At 39.6% G+C, this 26,993-nt stretch overlaps 1 protein-coding gene and 1 pseudogene across 2 annotated transcripts in view; both read right to left on the bottom strand.

Annotated features, from left to right (window-relative positions):
- The window catches only part of PRKG1 (protein kinase cGMP-dependent 1), a 1,169,747-nt gene that overhangs the window by 899,542 nt on the left and 243,212 nt on the right, over positions 1-26,993 (bottom strand). The gene's annotated exons all lie outside the window — the stretch shown is intronic.
- LOC118632639 lies at positions 24,351-25,183 on the bottom strand (annotated as a pseudogene).

Below are 26,993 nucleotides of genomic sequence, written 5' to 3'. Positions count from 1 at the left end.
TAAATATGGAGTTAAATTTCGGTATTTTATAGGATGGCTACTAGCTAATGAAAAGACTTTAGAATAGTCAGTGACATGAGAAAATACACAATATAGTAACAGAAAAGTCAGGTTGCCAAACAGCATTTACTGTATGGAAGGATACATACCTAAATGATGAGTGTTTCTCTGGTTGTTAAGATTATGTAATTATGTGCGATTATTATGCTGTCCTTTATATTTTTCAGGACTATCCCACATCTTCCAGAATTAAACACACAATTTTTATAGAAAAGTCTAATTAAAATTTACTTAGAAACAGGGGTGAAAATTGGACAGCAATGTCCATGATGACAGTGACAGATGGGTCTCCGGGAACACAAGTAAGGCTCTAGTGGAGGTTGTGAAAAGCATCCATTCTGATTCCCAAGGCCCCTCCCACACCAGTTCTTAGTTCATCCAAATGTCACCCTTAGGAAAAGCCTCCTTCACTTTGTTCATATCTCTACTCCAGATCCCATCACAGGATCTGGCAAATATGGCCCATAAGTAATATTATGAATGAATATGAGTTGAAAGTCATTCAATAGAGAAGATAAAGCTGCCCTAAAAATAAAATGCCTTAAAGATCTAGAATGTATCCCTCAGTGACAGGATCTGTGGCACCACAGTCCATGTCTGTCAGATTCTCTGGGCAGATTTATGCTCTGACCTCTTGGGCTGCCTGTTAGTACTCCACTCTCTTTTAATAAATACCAGCTCCAACTTTGTTTACTTTTTGATGGGAAAGTTCTGCTTTCATTAAACAGGCAAAAGTTGTTTATTTAATTTAAAAACTTCAGTATTTTTTTTTTCCAAAACCCCAAGCAATACTGAAAAACCAAATTTTTATCAATTTTGAAATTGGCTTCTTGGAAGGGAAGAGTCCACTGAATAAAATCTGCTGTGTGCTCCTTAAACACTCATACAAATAACAACTAGCTCGCGAAGCATTCATTTTCCAGTCCTCTGGGCTCTGTTTCTTGTTCTGACTAATGTAGCAGCTATTTCTTTTTTGCATTTTTATTTTTAACATTTATCTTTAGTATTAAAAGTATTACAGATGCTCCCCACCTTTTTCCCCATTTACCCCCCCCACACACACACACTCCCTCCCCACCCCTGCCTTTATTTCACTGTTGTCTGTGTCCAGGGGCCATGCATATATGCATACAAGTTCTTTGGTTAGTCTTTTCCCAACCCCTCTTCCCTCTGAAACTCCTCAGTCTGTTCCCTGCTTCCATGTCTCTGGATCTATTTTGCTCATCAGTTTATTTTGTTCATTAAATTCCACATATAAGTGAGATCATGCAATATAGTACTTGTCTTTCTCTGACTGGCTTATTATGCTTTTTTTATCTTTTGCATTTTTCTTAGTTTTATTCAGACATAATATTTATTCAGACTCTATGTAAGTTTAAGGTGTACAACATGATGATTTTATATGCATATATATTGCTAAATAATTACCCCAATAAGGTTAGTTAACACATCCATCAATTCACATAATTACCAATTTTTTGCATGTGGTGAGGACACTTAAGATCTACTTTCTTAGCAACTTTTAAGTATATAATAAAGTATTGTTAACTATAGCTACCAGAATATATTTATCTTACAACTAGGAGCTTATACCCTTTGGTCACCCTCACCCATTTCCCCTTATCCTCACTCCCTGGCAAACACCAACCCACTCTCTGTTTCTATTAGTTCAGTTTTTTGTTTTTTTCAATCGATTTTAAAAAGAGAGATGGAGGGAGAGAAGAAGAGGGTGAGGGAGAGGGAGACAGAGAGGGAGAAAGAGAAACATCGATTTGCTGTTCCACTTACCTATGCATTCATCATTTAGTTGATTCTTGCTTGTGCCCTGACCAGCAATCAGACCTGCAACCTTGGTATATCGGTACGGTGCTCTAACCAACTGAGCTACCAAGCCAGGGTCAGTTTTGTTTTGTTTTAAGATTCTGCATATAAATGAGATCACATAGTATTTGCCTTTCTCTGTCTGGCTTATTTCACTTAGCATAATGTCCTCAAGGTTCAGCCATGTGATCTCAAATGGCAGGATTTCCTTCTTTTTTATGGCTGAATAATATTCCATTCAGTACATACCACATTTTCTTTACCCAGCCACCTGTCAATGGACATTTAGGTCATATCTAGATCTTGGCATTATAAGTAATGCTTGCAGCAGCTATTCAACTATCAACACTTCTCTGTCTGTTGGTACTCTTTTAAACAAATGGCAAATACTGCCACCAGATAAATCTTTCTAAAGTACAATATGATAAATCTCTTTTCTCACCAGCCTTTACTGCCCAACCCCCTCTATCTATTAGACAAAATTTAAGCTCCAAAGCATGACAGCCAATGTCCTCAGGGCCTCCACCTACATTTTGAAACTTATTTTTCACTAGTCACCCATGGCTGCATTCTAGTGCATGGTCCCTAAGTGTGGTCGCCATACCAGCAACATCCACAGTATCTGAGAACTTAGAAATTCAAATTTTCTAACCACACAGACCTAGTGAGCCAAAAACTGAGGCAGGACACAAGGAGCTATATTTTAATAAGCCCTCCAGATGATTCTGATGCAAAGGTTTGAGATTTCCCACTGTAACCAAACTGTAATTTCTTAAATACACGCAATACTTCACCAAATTAATGCTTTTCTCCTGCCCAGAAGAGCCATTTCTTCCCTGTCTCCAGGTGCATAAAAACCCATCAATCCTTTTGGGCCAAACCCAATGTCAGGTCAACTGTCCCTTTTCTGCTTTCCTCAACCAGAAGTCACTTCTGTAGTATCTGAAGTTCTTTAGTCATTGTTTATATCTTTCATGGAGCATTAACTGCAGTTTCTCTTGAAATATGGCTATCTGCATCGTTCTTACCTACTCTGCTAGAGTGGAGACTCTGTGAGGCAACATGTAAACTGTAACTTCCACAAGAAAAAGAGCCAATGATCACAAACAAGACACTCCACATGGTCTGTCCAAAGGGGGAAGAAAGCAACTAGTGGTTAGTATTTAAGATGGCCAGATTTAGTACATGAAAATATGGGACTCCCAGTTAAAGTTGAATTTCAGATAAATATGTAGAGTCCAGATATTGTATAAAACAAACTTATACACTTATACTCAAAACTTTATTTGTTATCTGAAATTCAAATTTGACTGGGAGTCTGGTATTTTATTTGGCAACCCTATCAATATTGTTCATATTTTACCTTTTCTTTATTCAGATTTACTTTCCTGCTACTTCTCTCTCCAGAAAGTACAACTAAGAAATTGAAAAAAAGTAAAAAACTTGATATACCCAAATCAATGTTTTCCTTTAAAAGAGATCTCTTTGGAAACACTGCACGTATTTAGTGATATTCTTGTTACTCAAAACATGTTTGAAAATATTGTTTTAATTGCATACAAAACTCTTTGATTGGTTATGCGAGAAAATCAGCCTCATTTCTGAACCCATGTGTTTAAAAAATACATCAACTGTATTTCTATTTTTATAACCTACTTTCATTTTTCAGTACTGACGTCCAATACCTCTTTATTCTTTTTGAAGATCAAATTGATCTTCAGAGACTTAATACTTGCCACCACTAAAAATAATTTAAAATAACACCTCTGGCTTAAGAGGGCAATTCCCTAACAAATACAGAACCATTCATGAGAGTCCACTGGCTTAAATATATAAGCTTCCGAGATGTTAATATGAAATTGATATTCAAAGAAATGTGTCAAGGCTGATTCTCTTTGATTTTTTTTTTTTTTTGGTCTTTGATTTTTTAAAAAGTCACAGTTCTTTAAAATCATCCTTCCCTCAAGATAATTGTACACCAATGCAGATTCTCATGCTACCAAACATTAACTAACTCTACAAAGCAAACTCCAAATGCCACAGTTTCTTCTCAAAGACTCCATAGATATGCTTTATCTATTTATTTTCAACTTATTTGTGTAAGGTATGTTCACTGTAGAAAATATGAAAAACATAGAGAAGTTTAAAGAAAACTTAAAATAATTTTACTGTAACAGAGAAAATTACTATTACTATTTTGTATTGTTTTATATAGTATTCATATTTATATATTTTTATTCATATGCATCATTTTTTTAAATTGAGATCATATTATAGTTTATTTTTATATGTTACATAGTTTTTCACGTACTATTTTTTCCAGCTTTACTGGGGTATAATTTAAAAGGCTTAAATGTGACTCATGAATCCATAAAATCTTAGAAGAAACTGTAGGCAACAAAATTTCAGACATCATACACAGCAGAATTTTCACTGATACATCACCTAAGGCAACAGAAACAAAGGAGAAAATGAACACATGGGACTACATCACACTAAAAAGCTTCTGCACAGCAAAAGATACAATCATCAGAATGGAAAGGCAACCCACTGTATGGGAGAGCATAATTGCCAATAATATATCAGTTAAGGGGTTAATTTCCAATATATATACATAGAGTGCTCATACAACTCAACAAAAGAAAGACAAAGAACCCAATTAAAAAATGGGCAGAGGAACTAAATAGACACTTCTCCAAACAGGACATACAAATGGCTAAGAGACATATGAAGAAATGCTCAACATCACTAATCATCAGAGAGATGCAAATTAAAACAACAATGAGGTATCACCTCACACCTGTCAGAATGGTCGCCATCAACAAATCATCAAACAACAAGTGTTGGCGAGCGTGTGGAGAAAAGGGGACTCTAGTACACTGCTGGTGGGAATGCAGACTGGTGCAGCCACTATGGAAAACAATATGGTGTTTCCTCAAAAAGTTAAAAATTGAACTGTCATTTGACCTAGTGATCCCACTTCTAGGAATATACCCTAAGAAGCCTGAAACACCAATCAGAAAGAATATATGTACCCCCATGTTTGTAGCAGCACTATTTACAATAGCTAAGATCTGGCAATAGCCCAAATGTCCATCAGTAGACGAATGGATCAAAAAGCTGTGGTACATATACACAATGGAGTACTATGCAGATGTAAGAAAGAAAGATCTCTTATCCTTTGAGACGACATGGAGGGACCTGGAAAGTTTCATCCTAAGCGAAACAAGCCAAACAGAGAAAGACATGTATCATATGATCTCACTTATTTGTGGAATATAATGAACATAACAGTCTGAGGAATGGGGTAGTCCCAGAGATGTGAAAGTGGGGTACAGACTGACAATCCCCAGAAGAGGAGGTGATGGGGGAGAGATAAACCACAGAACTTATATGCATGTATGCATGAACAGTGGACATGGACAACAAAGCTGGGGACAGGGCAGGGAGGGAGGAGGGAATCAGTGGGGGGAAAAGGAGAAACATCTGTAACAAAAATAAATTAATTAATTAAATAAAATAATAATAATTTAAAAATAAAATTATAATATATTTAAAGTATGATTTGGTATGTGTATACATTGTGAAATGATTTTCACTATCAAGTTCATTAATATAGCTATTATCACCTCATATACCTTTTGTTGTTGTTATTAGAATGTTTAACATCTATTCTCTTAGCAAATTGCAAGTATACAAAACAATATTACTAACTATAGTCACCATGCTGTATATTAGACCCTTAGAACTCCTCACCTTATACCTGAAAGTTTATACTCTTTTATCAACCTTGCCCCATTTTCTCACCCCCAGTCTTTCACAACCACCATTCTAGTCCATATTTCTATGACTTTGAATTTTTGTTTTTCTTTTAGATTCTCTATATAAGTGAGATCATACAATATTTGTCTTCCTCTGTCCAACTTTTTTCACTTAGCATAATGCCCTTCACGTTTATCCATTTTATCAAATGACAGAAATTGTGTTTTCAGGCTGAATAATATTCCATTGCATAAACACACCACATGTTTTAATTCATATGTCTGGCGATGGACACTTAGGTCATTTCCATGTCTTGGACACATTATCGTGAATAATGCTGCTGTGAATATGGGAGCACAGATATCTCTTCAAGATAATGATGTCTTTTCTTTTTGATATACACCCAGATGTAGGACTGCTGGATCATAATGGCTGGGCCAGTTTACATTCCCACCCATATGGTACACGGGTTCTCTTTCCTGCACATCCGCACCAGCATCTATCTCTTGTCTTTTTGATCATGGACATCCTAACAGGTGTGAGGTGACATGTCACTGAGATTTTGTTTTGCATTTCCATAATAATTAGTGATATTTAGCACCTTTTCAGATATATGTTGGCTATTTTATGTCTTTTTTAGAAAAATGTCTATTTAGGTTTTTTTCCCCCTTTTTTTATTAGGTTATTTGTTTTTTGCTTGTTTTGTGTGTTAATGTTCTGCTATTGAGTTGTAGGAATTTGCCCTATATTTTGGATATTACTCCCTTATCTGATATGATTTGCAAATCTTTTTTCCCATTCCACTGATTGCCTTCTCACTTTGTTGGCTATTTCCTTTGCTATGCAGAAGCTGTTTAGTTTGATGCAGTTCCTACTTATTTCTGCCTTTGAAGCCTTTGCTTTTGGTGTAAAATCCAAACATTCACTGACAAGACCAATGTCAAAGAGCTTTTCCCTGCTTTCTTCTAAGAGTTTTGTATTTTCAGTCCTTACATTGAAGTATTTTTAGTATTATTATTATTAAAGTTAACATCCAGTATTATTTTGTGTTAGTTTCAGGCATACAACATAGTGGTTAGATAATCACACAATTTACAAAGTGATTCCCCGCAATAGTTCAAGTACCCACCTGGCACCATACTTAGTTATTACAATATTATTGACTACATTTCCTATGCTATAATGTACATTCCCATGACTATTTTGTAATTACCAATCTGTTCTTCTTAATCCCTTCATCCATTTGACCAGTCTCCAAATCCCCTCCCCTCTGGCAACAATCAGTTTGTTAATTAAGCTACTCTTTTTTTTTTTTTTTTTTTTTTACATTTAATATCATTTTTTTTTATATATATATATTTTTTTAACCTCACCCGAGGATATTTTTCCATTTTTTGTACAGATAGAGTGGGAGGGAGAGAGAGGAAGGGAGAGAGAGAGAGAGAGAAACATCGACGTGAAGGGACACATCGAGTGGCTGCCACCCACACGACCAACCAGGGCCGGGGACAAACTGCAACCGAAGTACGTGCCCTTAGCGGGAACCGAACCCGGGTCTCTCCGGACCGCAGGCCGACGCTCTAACCGCTGAGCCAAACTAGCCAGGGCACATTTAATATCATTTTGTATTAGTTTCAAGTGTACGGCATAGTGGTTAGACAATCATATAATTTACAAAGTGTATCCCCTGATATTCCCAGTACCCACCTGTCACCATAAGTAGTTATTATAATATTATTGACTATATTTCCTGTGCTGTACTTTACATCCCTGTGACTATTTTGTAACAGCCACTCAATCCCTTTTCCACCCAGTCCCCCAACCATCTGCCTTTTCTGTAGATAAAGGACCTGCAACCACATCAATGAATGTCTTCCATGTGCCACCAAATACCATATATACATCTGTGATGGCAGAACAATTTCCATGGCTATATACCACATTTTATTCCCATGCATACACACATGATTATTTACATGCTTATTTATGTCTCCTCTTTGAGACTGAAATACCATGAAAATGGGAGCTTCTGTGTAAACAGGTCTTGGTATAGAATCAAAGCCAGAGAAGGCTCCATCCACATCAAAAATTGTAGAAATCTGTTTTCTACCTCATTGCAGTTAAAGTTCCTGAAGCATACTCCATCCATGCCCTGAATCCAACCTCCAAATGCTTTTAATAGAGGATGTACCGATGCTCCCGAGAGAACTGGGTTCAGAGCCGCCTGGCACCTGGTTGCTCACCTTTCCCATCCTCACACAGACGCAGAGGGGAGACAGAAGGAGGATGGCATACGTCGCTGAGAAGGTCCTCCTTTCCACAAAAACGAAATGAGTCAACATGCCAAGGGTGATGGAGGTTACATGAAAATAAGTTTGAGCTTTCTGGAATTTGAAATTTCAAAACTGATCTTTCAAGGAAATTTCCATATCAATGTTCAGCTCTTTGGGGCTGCTGTTCAAGCTCACTGATACAAAGAACAATACATGTGGGGTTATCATATTATTTTGGAATAATCCCAAAGGGATGTGATGATCTAAAAGGGGATTTTAACAGGTAATACCTTAGTCATCCAGCGAACCCCATGCCATTACTTCGAACTTTCTTCAAGAGGATTTTATCAGGGCGTTACCTTATTCATTTCATTAGCACCCACATTTATTCTTTCACAAATCAGCAGGAAATTTAAAAAAGTAATGCCCGTATCCATTGGCTATACTAATGAAATAGCCACCGATTTTTTAATATAAGGGAAAAAAAATAGTAGCTTTGAATAAGTCCACCTGAATTGCATGAGTAAAGACGAACAACATTTTATCCTTCTTTGTTGGTTTCTTTTTTACCTCCCATGATACAAAGCAGTTCCAAATACATCACTCTCACCAAGCCCATATGGCTCAGTGGCTGAGCATCGACCCATGTACCAAGAGGTCGCCGGTTTGTATCCCGGTCAGGGCACATGCCCAGGTTGTGGGCCCGATCCCCAATGGGGGCCATGCAGGAGGTGGTCAACTGATGTTCTCTCGCATCGGTGTTTCTATCTCTTTCTCTCTCTCTCCCTTCCTCTCTCTCTGAAACCAATAAAGAAAAATATATTTTTTTAAAAAACCAACAACAACAAAAAACAAAAACACCACTCTCCCAAGGGTTTTCACCTGATGTTACAGCCAGACATAAAGGGCTATTAGGGAAAGTCCTGGTGGACCGGCACATCTGAGCCACAGATCTACCACCAGCAGAAACAGTTACAATTAAAAACAGCAAACCCAGCCAGGCATGTATAACCCAGAATTCAGGAAAAATCCTGGACAGGCAAGTTCCTAGTACCAGGAATATGACAATGAAATAAGAAAGTCTTGAAAAACAACTGACATTTTAGAATGGGGTAATGAAGGTCGAGAAATACAGGCAGTTTGGCCTCAAGGACGTCTATTTATTGATAGAAGACCTCAAACTATACTGGCCAGGAGAACCAGGTTGAACACCGTAATTCCTGATGCTATACAGATTTGGTTTCTAGGCATACTTTTAGGGACAGTAAACTAGGTAGAAGACAAATGACTATAAGTAGAATATAAGAAGAAGACATTGTTTCAGGAAGAAGAATCTCTGATATCAGCACTAAATTAGTAACAACAAGACTAGAAACCCAAATGGGGGCCTTAGACTAAGTCAAACTCTCTCTTTTGAATCCAAGAATTCCATCTGTAAACCGGGGATGAGAAGGACACAGTTAATGGAATCGGTGAGATTCAGGAGCAGAGAACCAGGCAGAGCATCAGACTAGTAACACACATCAGACGACCTGCCAGAGAGCGCACCCAGGATCTCAGTAAATACTACTTGATAGAGAAGTCAGGTGGTGTTATGCTGTAGACACGAAGTTGCGAGTTGGTGGCCTTCAGGTGACATGTGGCTCACAGGTGTATTTTTATTTTGTGGCTCATGGGTTATTTCTTATACTGAATTAGTCTACAGCATATATAAATCAGGCTATTTTTCATTAATCACAATAACAAAGAATTTCTGTTTTCTTTTAAAATACAATAAGGGCCCCAGCCGGTTTGGTGCAGCAGTTGGAGCATCAGCCTGTGGACCAGAGAGTCCCGGGTTTGGTTCCCGATAGGGGCACATACCGAAAACAAACAAACAAACAAACAAACAAATAAATAAATAAATAAAATACAATAAGGGGACCTGACAACATTGACTTTGAATATGCATGAGCCAACACTGTATTGAAGCTGAGTAGCTACTGATGCCTATAAACATGAGATTAATCAGGCAAAGGGCCCACCTTCACCACTGACACACCCCTTCCGCCAGCCCCAAAGACATTTATAAGCATGCAACCTTTAGAGGATACTGAGAAGAACAAGAAACTTTAGGACCTATTTTATTTAATACATCCAAGAACATATTCCTGAAATGTTCTTTGCATTGGACCAGAAACAAAACTTAATCTTCACCCAGTATGAGGGGATAAGCCTAGACAAGACTGACAATGGACAGGTGCCCAGGGATTTTTCTTGGATATGTAAATGTTGGCTTTGTTTTGATATATTGTTTGTAATTAAAACTGCTGAAAATCTATTGATGATCTTAAATTTCAACTATTGGGTTCATTTTTGGAAAGGAAACTATGTTGAAAGAATAGAACGTGTATTTTTTTTCTTGCAATCATTTCCCAATATCCCAAATAGAATTAATCTGGAGAAATGCAGATATTTGATTTCAAGTTCCAGGAATATCTCAGAATCTAGTGCAGTTGCAAGCCAAAATTTAATTTACCAAAACTTAATCTTTCTTTGTGAAATGATCCATTGAAAACAATAAAGCTTGGGATACAGAAGCAGCATATAAAAATAATGGTCTGCTCAGCAGTTTCAAAATACTCTGCATCTATATTTAATAATATCCTCCATCGGGAGTCCCAAAAAAATGTTATCTCTTCTTTTCAAAACAGGTAGGGAAATACTCTAACCCCTTGAAAACTTGCTGAGGAAAATTGCTACATCTCACTTATATACTCCAGTTTAAATTATGACACATTTTGCAAACTGCAGAGTTTTAAAGAAAGAACAGCACAGTTCTTATCAAATAAGAAAGAGACACAAAGTATTCTTGTCTTAAATACTACAGTAGTTGCTAAAATTTCCTTTCTAAACGGTCTTCCTTAAAAAAGAAATCAACTTAGTTTTCTGATGGCTAAGTCTCACCTCAACCATTTTTGAAAATGTGTATAGTTTCTTGGGGACCAACAATTGTCAGTATGTATACAGATAAGTATAATCACATCACACTGATCTTGAATTTGGCATTTGCATTTAATCTTCAATAATCTCCATGAGCAAAATTGATTTCTGAGGGTACGACCCTGAAAGGTAACACTCCCTGCAGAGATGGATATTTCAGCAGAAACTGGAGCAACCTGCATTTTAGCAGATACATTTTTTCAGGGCATACTTTCAAAGTTACTACACTTCCAATCATTAACCCTATTCTGGAAACACACCATACGGTCATATATATCCAGAAGAGCATGTATTCCTTAGAGAAACTATCATTATAGGCCAAAGGAACAACAACAAAAATTGTTTTTAAAGTGCTACAGAATAAAAAGAAACCATCCAGGAAAGTAAAACACATGTCCTAAAAAATCTTCAAAAAGGAGAAAAAAGCAATGGTTATCTAATTCAGCAAAGCCTTTCATATGAATGTTTATTGATTTCCTATTCTAATCTCTAAGCATTGGAACACTAAATCAGTATAGCAACGCAATTAATGCTTTTTATTCCATGGAGTTCCTTTTCTTAGTAGTGATTTGTTTGGTTTGGCTCATACAGTGGATTTTTTGTTTGTTTGTTTTTTTAAGAGAGAGGAGAAGGTGGTGGGGGGAGAGAGAGTTAGATGGGTTGCCTCTTGTGTGTGCCCCGACTGGGGATTGAACCCACAACCTGAGTACGTGCCCAGAACCCACCTCCTCTTCGTGTACTGGACAATGCTCCAGCCAACTGAGCCACGCAGCCAGGCGGCTCGTCCAGTGTCTGATGTGTGAGAAAGTTCAGAGCTGGTTTCAGAGGAGCTACGGAGCCCTGGAGTTGACAGGTGCGGCCCACAGTCGGTAGAAGCAGTCACTGGAGATGGACATGTCTCTGCGTGGGCCCTAGCTCTGTCACTTTTTCATTTACATCTCAGCTCTTCAGCTTCCACATATATAAAGTAGAGATAATACCACCATCATGGGGTTACTGTCAAGGTGAAATGAAATAAGATAATGTATGTAAATCACTTACCACAGTGATTCACATGGAAAGACATAGTCAATGATAATAATCCCAGCTGTTAAGAGTGTGTGCTTCAAGAAAAAATACAGCTTTGAGCTACATCTGCTCACTGGCTATTCTCAACAAGAAATGGTATGCACTCAACCTCATTCTCATTGAAGTTTTATGTAAGTACTGATGGTTGCACGTATGTAAATGCATGTATGAATGTATGTGTACGTGTGCATGCAGTCCAGAAATATATTGACATACAGACACATAGTATATTATAGGTCGAACAGTTTGCATAAAATAAATATATCTCAGCCCTGGTCAGTTTGGCTCAGCTGTTAGTGTCGGCCTGAACTGAAGAGTCATGTGTTTGACTCCCAGTCAAGGGCACGTCCCTGGGTTACAGGTTCAATCCCCAGCCCTGCAGGAGGCAACTAATCAATTTGTCTTTCTCACATCAATGTTTCTCTCTCTCTCTCCTTCCCCCGCTTCCATTCTATCCAAAAATCAATGGAAAAATATCCTCTTCAGGTGAAGATTAACAAAAAGAAAAAAATAAACCAAACATATAAGCGCTGTGGGGGTGGGGGGTGGCAAGGAACTAGAGCCCTAAAAATCATGAAATGTGGAACCAAATACAAAAATATTGAAAGCACTAAAAGCAGAAGCAAGGAATACTATTCCGAGGTAGAAGAGCTGCTCAGCGAGAGGTTCAGGTCAAGGAACAGCTAACACCAGAGAGACAGACTCTCTCTCGGGATGTGAGAAGCATAAGATCACAAATAGGTGAGTGTCCTAGAGTGATATACAGATTCCTGGCATGTGACAAGTAGACTAATTTTTTTTTTAACAACAATCAAGTTAGTGACCATAATAGTAATAAGAACAACATATAATTGCTGAGCACTTACTATATGCACAGAATGGTCTTGGTAGTGCTGGTGAGCGAACCCAGCACTCTGACTGCCGCTACATTAGTCACTGACCGGCGTGCTGGCCCATCCCTTGCAGTAGACTGAGTTACAGTGACACCCTCCCAGGGAGGAGGCAAAATGCAGGTCAGAAGGAGGAGGCCATGGCCAGCAGCTAAACAGTGACTAGGCAGGACTGAAAATATATAAAGATAAGATAGAAAGTAAAGCTTTAAGTCACTAGGTACTGACAACTGTCCTCTTTCCTCTACAACTATAAAATTTGTTTCCAACTTAATTTGAATTTAATAAATCTTGGAAACCTCAATTACAGTCTATTGATATAATTATATTATTAGATATTGTTGTTAATCTCTTTCCATGCCTAATTTATAAATTAAACTTTATCACAGGTACGTATGTATAGGAAAAAAGAGTTTCGCCCGGCCGGTGTGGCTCAGGTGTTGAGTGTCAACCCAAGAACAAAGAGGTCGCTGGTTCAACTCCTGGTCAGGGCACATGCCCAAGTTGTGGGCCAAATACGCAGTGGGGGCCATGCAGGAGGTAGCCAATGATGTCCTTTCTCATCAATGTTTCTCTCTCTCTCTCTCTAAAATCAATAAAGAAAAAAAAGAGAGTTCATATGGGGTCTGGTACTATCAGTGGTTCTAGGCATCCACTGTGGGTCTTGAAATATGTTCCCTTCAGGTGGAGGGGGGTGGCTACTGTATTTCTGAGTTAAAAAGAACCTACCCGCAGGACAGAGATGTCCTGATGCTTTACACAGGGGATGCCCTTTCAGAGTCCCTAGAGGACTTACACAGAAGTTGTGTATCAGGAAATGAAACTCATTAGTTCCCACCTAGCTCACTCAGCCTCCCCTGCTGATTCATTTGTTCTCCTTCCCTGACCCACCTTTCTCCTGCCCTGGACCCCTGAGTATACTCTGCCCCAGGCCTTGCCTGAGGACAGGATTTTACCGTAACTCCTACAGTACCATATTCACCTGCCTAGCATCCATACTCCTCCCTTGTGGCAAAAACCAACCAAGCAACAAACAACACCCTTGTTTGTAAAAACCTTGATTTTTCTTTAAGTCTATCCTCATTATTATCTCTTTTAAGGTTTTGGTTGAGTGTGTTTTGGTGGACCTTATACTAACCTTGATTCTAGGGATGGACCTGGTTAATGAGAATCACAGTAACTGGTTCAGGGACGATGGAATGTTAACAGGGTTTTGCAGGCAGAATGACTGCGGACACTTACTCAGGACTCGGTGGGAAAAAGGGGCTCTGTTTTCGAAGGAGAGGCTGCACTGGTAGAATGTGCCTTATAATCAAACAGGCCACCTGAGAAAAAAGCTTAACAGAATAAAGCACAGATGGAAGAGAGAAATCCTGAACTGTGGAAACACATCAGTTTAGTCATGCCTACAGCTAGCCCTGACCTGGGTTCTTCTGTTACACGAGTCCATAAATGCAATCTCTAAGTCCATCTCTGACGGGTTTCCATCTCTGCCAACCAATCGCATTCCGGTTAATAAAACCTAGTTTTAATTTAATAAGTATGTATTAAGATGTATATCTGCCAGGCATTTTGCTAAGTGTTGCAAATCTCCAACTCTCCTGTGATTTTGCCTTTAACTTGCACACGACATTCTTTCTGATCTAGAGCACCAGCTCCACTAATTTTGAAATCTATTGATTTATTGTCCAGCTCCTGATGGACAGCTCTAAGTGTCCCACTGATTCTGCAAACCCGGATCAGTCAACACAGGACTATCTTCTCTGATAACAGAACTCTCCTCTGGACTTTGCTCTTTTCATTAATGATTTCCTCATTTTCTCAAGGCTCAGCCCCTAGGTGATTTGCTTCGGGCTATCTTAGCCCCTATATCCAATCACTTATCTTGACCTGTCTTAATTTTCCAAATTTGCCTTCCTTCATGCCCATTGCTTTCATTTTATTATTTGAATCTTTATTTATATTTGGGATACTTGATCTCTTCACTACTTTTTCCCCTTCGTGTCCCATCCTACTCATGTTTTTCAAATTGCTCTTTGTAAATATTGATTCCTTTATGTCCAAATCCTGCTCTGGAGCTTCTGGAGCTTCTCATGTAGTCCAGTGTCTCAGCCTGGGCTGAAGGCTCGCGACCTCCCTTAGTGTCCAGCTCCGTCAACTCCCCTCCCTCTAGTCCCAGTGACAAAATGCCTTCACCTAATGGATCTACCTATTGGCCCTAAATTAAATCTAATCTTTTTAAAAATTTTCCCTTTGTTCATATTCCTGAATTGGATTCCCTCCTTTCCACTTGTCTAAAGTCTGCCTTTTGTTCAATTCCCAGCCCAATTCTCCCTCCCCGGTGAGTAGTCTCCAAACGCCATAGCCCTCCTCATTGTACGTTCCTGATGCTTAATGGCATCTTTATCCCTAGTGTTTATCTGGCGTATGACATGACCATGCCATATGGTTAATTTTACGTCTTTTATACACCCCGTCTGCCCTCACCATCTCAGGGCAGGGGCCATGTCTGCATGCTACCTACAAGTTCAGGCTACTCATTGGATCACACAACAGTGCTTGAACAAATTTCATGATCATGGGACTGAAAACATCTCAGGGTTTATTCGTTGATTCTGCTGTTGAGTGTCAGGTTATGAATCAAGAACAGAGTACAAAAGTAGGCACTGTCCCTACTGGTATTTGGTAAATGGGACAACTTGTTGTCAAGTAATCAAACAAATGAATAAAAATTCCTCTGTGAAAAGTTCTGAGAAGCTGTCTAGGGGAGGCTCATGGGAAGGTCAGACATATTTTCCCTGAGGAAGTAGAACATCCAAAAGGTTTCTTATTTCAGCTTTCATTCAACTTCAGACACTCAGGTACAATTTTTCTTCATCTGCAAGTGCAAGTATGACCAGAATGACATTATATATCTATATCTATCTATCTATCTATCTATCTATCTATCTATCTATCTATCTATCAGTCTTCTCTGGGCCATCATTTCCTTACCTGAAAAATGACTAGCTGTTGCCTACACAACAGCCCTTTCTTCCTTTCAACAAGAACCCTAGTTTCGTTCAATTGACCATCGCATACCACACGACTCAGAGGAAGCAGACCCTAATTCCCAGCCTAAAAAGGGTCAGGATCCCTGTATAGCAATCGTGGTAATTCCACATCTCTGGCATGTGGCCCAACCGAAAAAATGAGACTGTCTGCTGGGCCCTACGAAAGGGTTACTTCCTCCTTAAAAAGAAGTGAAAGAAGGAAAGGGTCTCGGGGCTTCTTCTGAACAGTGGGGGTCTGGGCCGCGGCAGCCGGCGGGCTGCCACGCTAGCAGAAACCACCACGTATGGAGACCAAATCCAAACGAGAGAACTTCAGGGATACTGTCATACCACACCCGAAGTACAGACTAGCTCAGAAATCCGTACGTGGGACAATAAATGTCCTACTGAAGCCGATTTGAGACATGCTGAGGCAGGGTTTTCTGTTAACTGGCGTCCAAATCATCTAGATGGACACCTGAGAGCTACAGGCCTACCTGAGCCTTTGCGATTCTAAGATTTTGTGTTTCTAATGCCTACATTTTCCCTTTTAGTCTAAAGATATGGATCATGAAATCAATTGCTTAAACCTAGAAGTGACTACATTTACTTTCCAAGTGAAGTGAATGAACTAGGTAATTTCTAATTCCTCCCTAGTCAAAATACATGTAAAGATTAAATTCCACTAATTATTTCTGTTTTAGAATTATGCATGTTTATGTACATTATTATTATTCCTTCTTACACTTGGCACTTAATCTTGATTTAATTGAATGTAAACCATGATAGAAGATCACTACCTTATTGAAAAAAAAATGTTTTCTTATATTCTTTCTTTAAAATAGTCACGTATAACTGTGGTTGTAAAAACAAAAATGATTCTAAGTTCAGCTAACCACATCGATGTTCTTACTTGAGGAATTCTATCCTGAATTACATTTCCCTCAATCCATCAAAATCCAAATGTCTTTCATATTATTAATCTGAGCCCGAGTACATGCTATCAATCTATATTTTGACTGCTTCCTGTCCTTTGGGTAATATAAATTGGGTTTCAATCAGAGCTCCAGCTTTTCACACAAGTGACTTCTTTGATGATATTTTATAAATAATGACTAAGTTATTTTCCATTCTTATAAACAATCTAAAATTATTATGAATACAAATTAACTTATCCCAGGGCAGTCAGATGCTTTAGATCAATTAACTATAAATCCTAATTCCCTAGGAAAAAACACTGGATTAACTTTGTATTACATAACACTCTACTGCCATGTATGATACCACTATTGTTTTACTAATCTGTGATTATAAAATCAATTCCTTAGATTGGCTTATTTCCTCTGCTTGTATGGAATGGCCAAAGTGGCCATTTGGATCAGACTAAGAGTACTTAGTTCCATAACTCCCCTTATAGCTAGTACTTAATACAAATATCTAACTTTTGCACAATACTTTATAAAAATATATACATAAAAATCATCATATTTCATAAGTGTACTAAAGACAAAATCTGCAAAATTTTCCTAGAAAAATTGTTATAATACTTATGAAATAGAAAAGAACCTTATTGTCAGTCAAAAGAAACACTTGAAAAACATTAGTCATTGCTTAAATGATAAAAGTTCTTTGAGTGATTTATTGAAACCCAAACAGTAAAATCTCAAATGTGGTACATACAATACACAGTTTTCATCTTCCATTGCTTTCATTCGCAACTGCCATCAAGTTGAAACATTCAAAGTTCATGAGGATGACCTGTCAGATTGATCCATAATGATCACAGTTTGTGCTGCTCTTGCAAAAACAGGGCAATACTTTTCTTCTGAGCTGTTTGATGTGCGATGCAGAAACAATATGCTACCGTTGATCTCATAGACTCTTAAGAAGAAAAATAACTTCTAATCTTTCGATGCACAGTAATATGAAATCTTAAGTCCCCTGACAAAATACATTTTGCTTTTACAAAGACTAAAAGGATGCAAATCTCTACAGTCTTTTCACCTTGAAGAGGATGTCTGTTCCGGGCCACCTCCACAGCTCACTGATGATCAGGATGGAAGCGATGGTTTTGAACGCTTCAAAGCCAACACACAGCACAATACAGCAGACAAAACCCTCTCCTTCTCTGACCAACCTTGACTTCTCTGAGACTCACTGATGGTGTTCAGAAAGTAGAATACGCAATGGCTTGGCAATGAATGAAGTATGTAACATCTGGCTCGGAGGTTAAATAAAACTCTTTGATCTCAAAATCAGATTTGACTCCTTGTGGTAAAAAGATGGGTCTACGCAGAGACAGAAAAAAAAAAAAAAAAGACTTCTTTTTCCCATCATAAATTAAGCTCAGGGAAGGAAACTTTGATCATCAAATAAAACCAACCCCATAAAATGGCTGCACTCGAACTTCATTAGTATACAGGATTTACAAGGAATAAAACTGTTCACCATCTATAGTTTTCTAACCACTGAGAACATTTAGCAAAATAGCTAGCTCTTCCCTCGCAGAGGATGGTGATCTAAAACGGTGCATTAACTTCTGAAATGATTTTTTTCCACCAGCAATGTGGTGCTGTTCCTTACACACACTCAAACGAGGGGAACGCTTCCATCATTTCTACAGCGGTTTCCGAGCATCTCTATACCAATGTGCAGGCCTGGCACTCTGTGATAGGCCCGAAAGCAACAACCAGCTGTATTTGGCAAATGAAATTCACTAAACTGGTTTCGAGGGACAACCAAAACGCTTGCCGGGGATTTTAACCAGGAGTGGGCCTCTCTGGAGTTTGGATTGACACTCGCACGTGGCTCCCCTCTGGCCTGGAGTTCTTCCATCTTATCAGAACCATCCTCCTCCTCTGCTGCTTCCCATCCAAGCGAAAAGGCTGCCGGGTGCAAGGGTCTCCTGTACTCCACACATTACTCCAGGGCCTTTAATAGGCTTTCTTGCTTTTCAGCCTTCAAGATGACATTACAGTGGTTTTGTTTGTTTGTTTGTTTGTTTTCATTTAAAGGATAAAGAACCTGCCATTCAGAAATGTTCACCATAGAGTAGCTTATTAGTAGCAAGCCTATATTTGAAGTCACATCTAACTGGTTCAAAATTCCTTGTTTCTCCTACGACAGCACCCTGTCAAGAAATGTTGAAGTCAGTGGGCAAACTGCTGAGTACAGAGTTGAAATGAACGAAATCTAACTGTCATTACTTCACAGAAAAGAAGGAACTTCACGGAGTGTATAGAGGGTCATTATTATTATTATTATTTTTTTGCTTTATCATCACTGTAAAATATAGAAGTGCCTGTGTTTAAATAGATGTAATTTATTTCTAGACACTTTAATATACTTTACAAAATACTTTTTTAGTAACATGGCATCTTTAAAAATATGTTTTTATTCATTTTAGAGAGAGAGGAAGGGAAAGGGAAAAAAGATAGAAACATTGGTCGGCTGCCCCCTGCATGCCCCATGCTGGGGATCGAGCCCGCAGCCAGGGCACGCGCCCTGACTGGGAATCGAACCAGCGACCTCCTGCTGCATGGGACAATGCTCAACCAACTGAGTCACGCCAGCTGGGCAACAACATGACTTTTCACTCTCCACTTTATAGGAGCATGAATTTTATATGTGTGTTTAAAAAACAGCACGTGTATTTGACAAGCATTTATTTATGTGTTGGTGTTAGAGTAGTAGGTGTATTTAGAGTAAAAACATTGCTAAAATCAATCAAATATATTCAGAACACTGAAAGCATGATCACCCAAAGACTTGTACTGTCCGGGTTGGATGATGATGAGTACTATACACAGAGCACTCAGGGTCTAGCTTTCCTTGCTATTGCGCTTTTTTTCCCCTATGTGGGGCTCAGTGTACCAACATATGACCTGATCTGACAAAATTGGGGTTTTCCTTAGAAAAGGAAAAAAACACATGGTATGCACACACATACACACAAATTAAACTAAGCTATCAACATATATATGTAATATTCCAATTATATGTTATTGCCAGAATCTTCATTATTAAAAGCAGTAGTAAACTATGATCACATCAATATCTCAAATTTATTTATTTTTTCTCATATGCATAGCCAACAGCTAGAAGGACCAGAGAGAACTTCCACATCCGCTAACTGCTTCGCTTAAGATCTGGGAGAAGCATTTGCACCGTGCAACGCAGAACCTCCAAATACATTCTGCGCAGTCATGTCTTTTGTTTCAAGTATTTATTAAGAGCCAGAGATTGATGCTTAACAGAATTATATGTGCACATTTCCTGAAGTATACTAATTAGGTACTATGTTATCTATTCCCAAGAAGTGAGCTTGTTCATATGGATAAAGACATGCAGGCTATGATTATTACAAGAGCTTTCACTCAAAAGAATGTCACAATGCGACTGTAAACCTACTGTTGCTCATCCCACATATTAGAAAATGGTAATATTTTCATTATTCCCAAAGATTTACTTACATAGGTTGGGTCCTGCTTAATTATAAATTCATCACCCTAACATGAGGGTCTTTAGTGACCCAGATTAACATTTTTAGATTTAAAACATGCAAATAGAAAGAAACGCTGCACTCTCTGGCCGGGTGTTTGGCAGATGCAATTAGCTGGTCCATCCAAATGGAAATGAATTATACACATGCTTCCAAGTGACATTCCTTCTCATAGGTCAATCCATACCCACAAAAAGTTCATAACTGATAAAATGCTTTCAAGAGGGTAGACACCTAGTAGAAACAAAGCAATCCAAAACTTCCTGCCAGGGTCTGAGTATGCCAGGGCAAAGAGGCAACCGGTCGATGTCCCGGACAGTTTCTGAAACAGGTGTCTGTCAGCCTCAGAGGGAAACACAACCCTGTGTCGAAGCAGAGAAAGCAAGCAATGCAAAGGTGCCCCCACCCTCAAACTGTAACCAGTTCTATACAATAAATACTAACGCGCTGTCTACTGTGTATGTGACACTGTGGGAAATATAAAGCTGGAATAAATGGGTTCATGTGTACTCATGAAGCGTCCACAAACTTGTCCTTTATTTCAGACAGGAGTTGTTCAATTGCTATGAAGTTGCAGTTCTGCAAGAGAAATCAGTTCTGGAGAACTGCTGTACTACACAGTGTCATAGTTACAATACTCAACTGAGCACTGAAATATTTGGTAAGAGCCCTGGGCGGTTTGGCTCAGCAGTTAGGGCATTGGCCCACAGACCAAAGAGTCCCGGTTTGGTTCCTGCTAAGGGCACGTACCTCGGTTGCGGTTTGTCCCTGGCCCCAGTTGGGGTCATGTAGGTGGCAACCAGTTGATGTGTCTCTCTCACATCGATGTTTCTCTCTTTCTCTCTTCCTCCTGCTCTATCTGAAGATAAATGCAAAAGTGTCTTTGGGTGAGGATAAAAAAAAAATTGGTAAGAGAGTAGATCTCATGTTAAGTATTTTTATCACATGCATAAAACAAGCATACAAACAAAAACAAAGGGACATAGGAAATTTTTGTTAGTGGTAGATAAGTCTATTTATTATCTTGATTCTAGTGTTGATGTAAAGGGAGTATGCCCAAACTCATCAGATTATGCACATTAAATATGTTCAGGTTTGTATATATTAATTACACTTCAGTGAAGCTGTTAAAAGTACAATGAAATTAAAAAGAGACATATCGTGCTCAGCCGGTATGGCTCAGTGGTTGAGCATCAACCCATGCACCAAGAGGTCACTGGTTCGATTCCCGGTCAGGACACATGCCCAGGTTGTGGGCCACATCCCCAGTGGGGGGCATGCAGGAGGCAGCCAATCAATATTCTCTCTCATCAATATCTCTATTTCTCTTCCTCTTCCTTCCTCTCTTTCTAAAAAAAGAAAAGAAATCAATAAAAAAATTTGTTTTAGAAAGAGATATATCATTACAAAGAGTATTTAGGAAAAGTAAAATCTGATTCAGGGAGGATAATATTCATACAGGGAGGAAATATGCAATGACATAAAAAGAGAGTGCGTTGTTGTGGTTAGGAGTTCTAGTTACATATCCTCTCAGCTGTCTCATCCATAAAAGAGGCATGGCCACAACACCGCCCTGTCAAAGGGGACTGTTGTGAGGACTGGCAGGTGCAGGGCATACAGAGAGCTTAGCACGTACTGCATGTCGGTATAGTTCTTCCACTTCCTCCCCGTCTTCTTACAGCTATTGCCATAATGAAGTTTGTAAAGGGCACCGACTGGCCTGTCCAAGGAGATGTGTCTCCCATCCCTTCCCTGCTCATCCCACAACTCCATTTCATCATAGATGGAGTTTCGCATGCTCGCATGTCAAAACGGAAAAGGCACCATTTTTTTGTTTGTCTGTTAATCCTCACCCAGGGATATTTTTCCACTGATCTTTTTAGAGAGAGTGGCAGGGAGCGAGAAAGAGAGAGACAGACAGAAACATTGATTGAGAGAGACACATCGATTGGCTGCCTCCTGCACAACTCCGACTGGGCCGGAGATCGAACCTGCAACCCAGGCACATGCCCGTGACTGGGAATCGAACCTGCCACCCTCTGGTCTGCGGGCCAGCAATGCTCTACTTGCTGAGTCAAACCAGGCAGTGTTCCTGTAAGCTGAAAAACGCACACACTTCCAGCGAGGAGAGGGCTGCCTTGTACAAGAGACTCACACGCACCTCCTCGCTCCCTGCAATAAGCAGAGGGACACCGAGCCTGAGAGAGAAAACAGCTGACAAGCCATCCATCAGCATCCGAGACGCTTCCGGCGATTCACCAGTTTCCAAGAGGGGCCTTCTCCTCTCCCTGACAGGTTACTCCATCACCCAGAGCACCCTGCATGCTTTTCCATTGTTTAAACTTATTCTCAGATCAATGATCCAATTCAAGTCTTGGGCACTCAGTCTCTCTTCGTGCTTCCAAATGCCATGGAAATGATACTCTGTCACTTCATATAGTGCAAGGCATTTGGCTCTCCTGCAGGTTTTCCTAGCGTTGCTCAACCAGTGGTCCTTTTTGCTACCAAATATTCACCCACTCCTCTGGCTACAATCAAGGCAGGTTTAGTTGTCTGCCCAGTCTCATGGCTGCAAGTGGCCTCCCCCAAATGCTGTGAGGGGCGCCGTCGGGGAGTGAAATCGCACAGCCCTGGAATGAGAGGCCCGAGGCCCCTGCCGTTTACTGTCTGTGAGACTCAGGGACGTCAGTCCACCTTCCAGGGTCTCAATTCCCTTCTCGGATAAACAAAATGCCCAGATGTTGAAGGATTAAACAAATATGACGATTCCTAAGCTACAAAGCATACATGACATAACGTATTACTTACTCTTTTAAATCTACCTAAGCACAACATAGTATTTGAAAGTCTGTAATGATCAATTTTTCACGGAGAATACAAAGACAATACATATTCCTGGAGGCTAGAACGGTGGCTTCTGGACGGGAGGGTTGCTGGTCATGCGCCCTGGACTATGGAAACATGGAACAACGCGTCACACGGAGCAGATGCTCGGCTGTTGCTGCTGAAGGAATGAACAGTAGCCTTTGTCAAAGGCGGCAGTTTGTAACATGCTGCTACTTGGAACTACCATCATAAATATTCACGTCTTCTCCTGTGTTCTGTCTTCTTCACTAATGAAAATTGAGTTATTTCGCAAATAAAAATTGAGTCTAACGCTTCATTAGAATCTGAAAAGCCACCTAGAAATATGTCTGAATAGAACACAGCAATTATATTATAATTTACCTTAAATAGCCAAGACGTTAGGAAGTGTATTCCAATTTATAAATAGCAAACAAAAAAAGCCTTTATTTCACCTTGACTTGCTAAAATTTGTTTGACTCTACATTTTTTGGAGAATGATTTTAAAAGGTGAGTTTAGCGTGGTTACTATTTTAAACATGGCATTAACTGCCTGCCTCTCCTCTTTAAGAAAAAAATAAATAAAACCACTGGCATGCTTTTTGTTGTTAATAAATAACTTGCATTAGATCTTCTATTGTTTTTAGCCAGATAAAATTTTACCTTTGGGTGTATTTTTTTTTTTTCTTAATCTGACCTGCCTCTTCATTTTCAATTACCAGTTCCTAAAACCAACGAACAGTTACATCATTTTCAGAACACGGGGGTTGTTTTACGTAAGCAAAACAAATTTAATTGGAAACAATCCAATTAATTTAAATAATCATCAATTGTTCTTTTTCTGTAGAGGCTATGTAGCCATCTGCAGCATGTAGACTTGTTAGATTGTAGTTGCAATAGTAAATAAACTTTAGAATTTTAGATGGCGTTTTAAAAGATTTCAAGAAGTCATAAACAGCATCTATTACCTTGGTGTTGTCACCTAGTCTTGCTCCTTTCTGTCCCTTCACATTTGAATGGTATTTCATGTCCCCTCGCTCTTCCCCACGGTCTGGCTGTGCACTGGATCCTCCAGCGTCACAGCAGCAAGGCCTTTGTTCCACCTCCCTTCCCTGGGTCAGGGTTCTGGTCCACAGACCCTGCCCTGCAGGAAGCCCAATGCTGTGAAAGCACCTGTGATGAACCAGGCCCCCAGCATGGCTAGCTCCAGTCAGAGGACAACGGAAAGTAGCAGCTCGTTGGTTGTCACTTTTTGGGACATTGACCAGAGAACCTTTCTACTTTTGCTCAAGTTTTCAGTTGTGTTCACCAGTCTATTCTTGGTACATTCCAACTGGTCATGTTGCTCGCCAGCTCTCCTGTGGTTTCTGAACGAATCTGGTCAGTCTCGGTGACGATCCCATAAGAACACTCAGTACTCTGGGTGACCCTGTGCAGGCTATGGGTGCCTTGCAAAAGCAATGCCCTTTGAGATGGTAAGCAATTCACATGTTCATTCTCTACAGTGTATGCGTCCTATTTCACGTCTCCTTGGCTCCCAGGTGTGGCTGCCAAAGGTGTGCTCACTTCCTGGTGGAATTTGGCAAGGTCCTTCCAGTAGGCTCCAAGCTTAGACAGCGCAGGGCTGCAGAAAGATAGGGGAGCATAACGTAGTTCCTCTTCCATCGCGGCCTGCATTTCATTTGCTTCCTATTGCTTCTCGTCAAAATCTCTGATCAATCTCCTCTGCTGCCCCTCCAAGTCCCAGGAGCTGCTCCGGCACCCATCGTCGGTCTTCGTGGAGGCCGCCAAGATCCCGTGCAGTTTCTCTTGCAGGTGGCGGCGAAGGGGACCATGGTGCAGAACATGCTAGAGCCACAGTGGCCCAGACTCTGGGCCTGGCCACTCCTACCCAGCGGTCAGCCACCCAGTGCCACAGGCATCAGTCACGGTGACAACCACCACCGCCATCCTGGCCAAGTCGATGGCATTTTGTACTGTGGTAGGCATTTCTTTAAATATGCACATATGTACATGCATTTCAACCAAATTTCCTATACAGTCCATTTCCATTACATGGCCATGGTTTCCTCATGGGGAAAAAAACGAAGAGAATGAATTAAATGGACTCTTTTAATTACTTTCAGCTCTAAAATACTATCTAGTCTACAAATCAGAGTCTACTGTGGCTCCTGTTTCTATAAGCAGAGACACAGTCAAGAGAAATATCGAGTTGAATATAATAATATTATAGCTAAGAATGCACAGGCCATTTTAAGTCATGGGTTCAAAAGACCAATCTCCTAATAAAACTGAACAATAATATACAAATTACTCTCTCCAAAACCAACTATTACCAGCATTTTGATTCGGACTTGAAATAAGACCTAGAAGAAACATAGAAATTAATATAGGTTTCATCTCTGGAAGGTCCAGATGTATGAATGTCTATTTAAATTCAACTCACTCTACATTGAACAGAAAAAGGGAGCTAATATTCATTGGGGGTGTGTTGTGGATCAATAACCACCTGGGCAGCCTAAGAACATGTTTGGGAGCAACCCTTGAAGCTTAAGTAGCTGAGTTGAATTTTTCACAAGGCAGACTGGTTTGACCCTTCTGATTTTCTACTTGAGGGCTCGCTTAAACCCTTTTGTTACTATTGTTGTTTACAGTTTTACCACCACTTTATTGTTCCTCTTTTTATTATTGTTGTTAATAATTCTGTTCATAGGAATGTAAGCAGTGGCCCCAAACTGAAGATGGCTTGACAAAGTTGAGAAAAAACCCAAATTGAAGTGGAAGATGAAAATTAGTAAGAGAGTTGGTCAAAAGTAGAAATAAGAATTCAGTTTTGTTCTCCAAAGAATTTTGTTTTGGAAAAGGAAGACAGGGATGTAGGAGAAAACAGAAGGTCATCGGAACAAAAACAGAAGTCATAACTGGAAGATACGGGATAGGCATTGCTGCATAGATTGGGGGCTCCATTTCACCATTCATTCACGTACCCATTCATTCCCCAATTTAACAGGTGTCTGTGATGGGGCTGCACTGTGCTAGGGCCTGAGGATTTGGGACTAAACAAGTTAAACAAGGGCCTGGGTGATTAGCTCCCATTCAAAACGCAAACAAGTTCTGCTGTGTATATTTCATTGCCAAGGGTGTAAAGTTCAGTGTATATATAGTTAAAATTAATATCTCATTGAAAATAACGTTTCCTCCATTTTCCCCTTGTACATTTTCTTCTCGTCACGTGTCTGAAGATCAAGAACTATGTTTTGCCCATGTAATCCCTTAATCTTCTCTTTTTTTCTGAATTAAAATAGATATCTAAGTTCTAGAGGAACAATTAATTCCTTTCTCTTCTTGCATTTTACAGTTCCATATAAAGGGTAAAGGAGGGGAAATTAGCCCGTTAAACATAGTAATAAAAACTGGCAGTATATCTGAATCATTTCGCCAATGCCCTGAAAACTAATTGTGCTCGAAAGCAAACTTGGCAGGTAGGAATAAACATGGCCCTCTCATCCTCTGGACTGCCACTGCACTCTCCTTCATAAGTCCCACAGGTGTGGGAGCCCTGTCACTTACTGCTCTACTAGTCTTCTTGTTGTATCATTTACTTCCCCCACCTTTTCGCCCTTCCCCTCTCGTACTGATGTTGTTCTTGGTGTCAAATCCAGAGCCACAAATGCAATGTCAGGAACCAAACCCAGACAATATAAATGCTGCTTTTGACCCCCCAGACTAAACATTTTTCATTGCATTATCTGGTAATATT

The sequence above is a fragment of the Molossus molossus genome, unplaced genomic scaffold, assembly GCF_014108415.1.
Source record: "Molossus molossus isolate mMolMol1 unplaced genomic scaffold, mMolMol1.p scaffold_m16_p_17, whole genome shotgun sequence".
Taxonomy (NCBI): Eukaryota; Metazoa; Chordata; class Mammalia; order Chiroptera; family Molossidae; genus Molossus; species Molossus molossus.
This window is presented reverse-complemented; position numbering and strand designations above follow the sequence as displayed.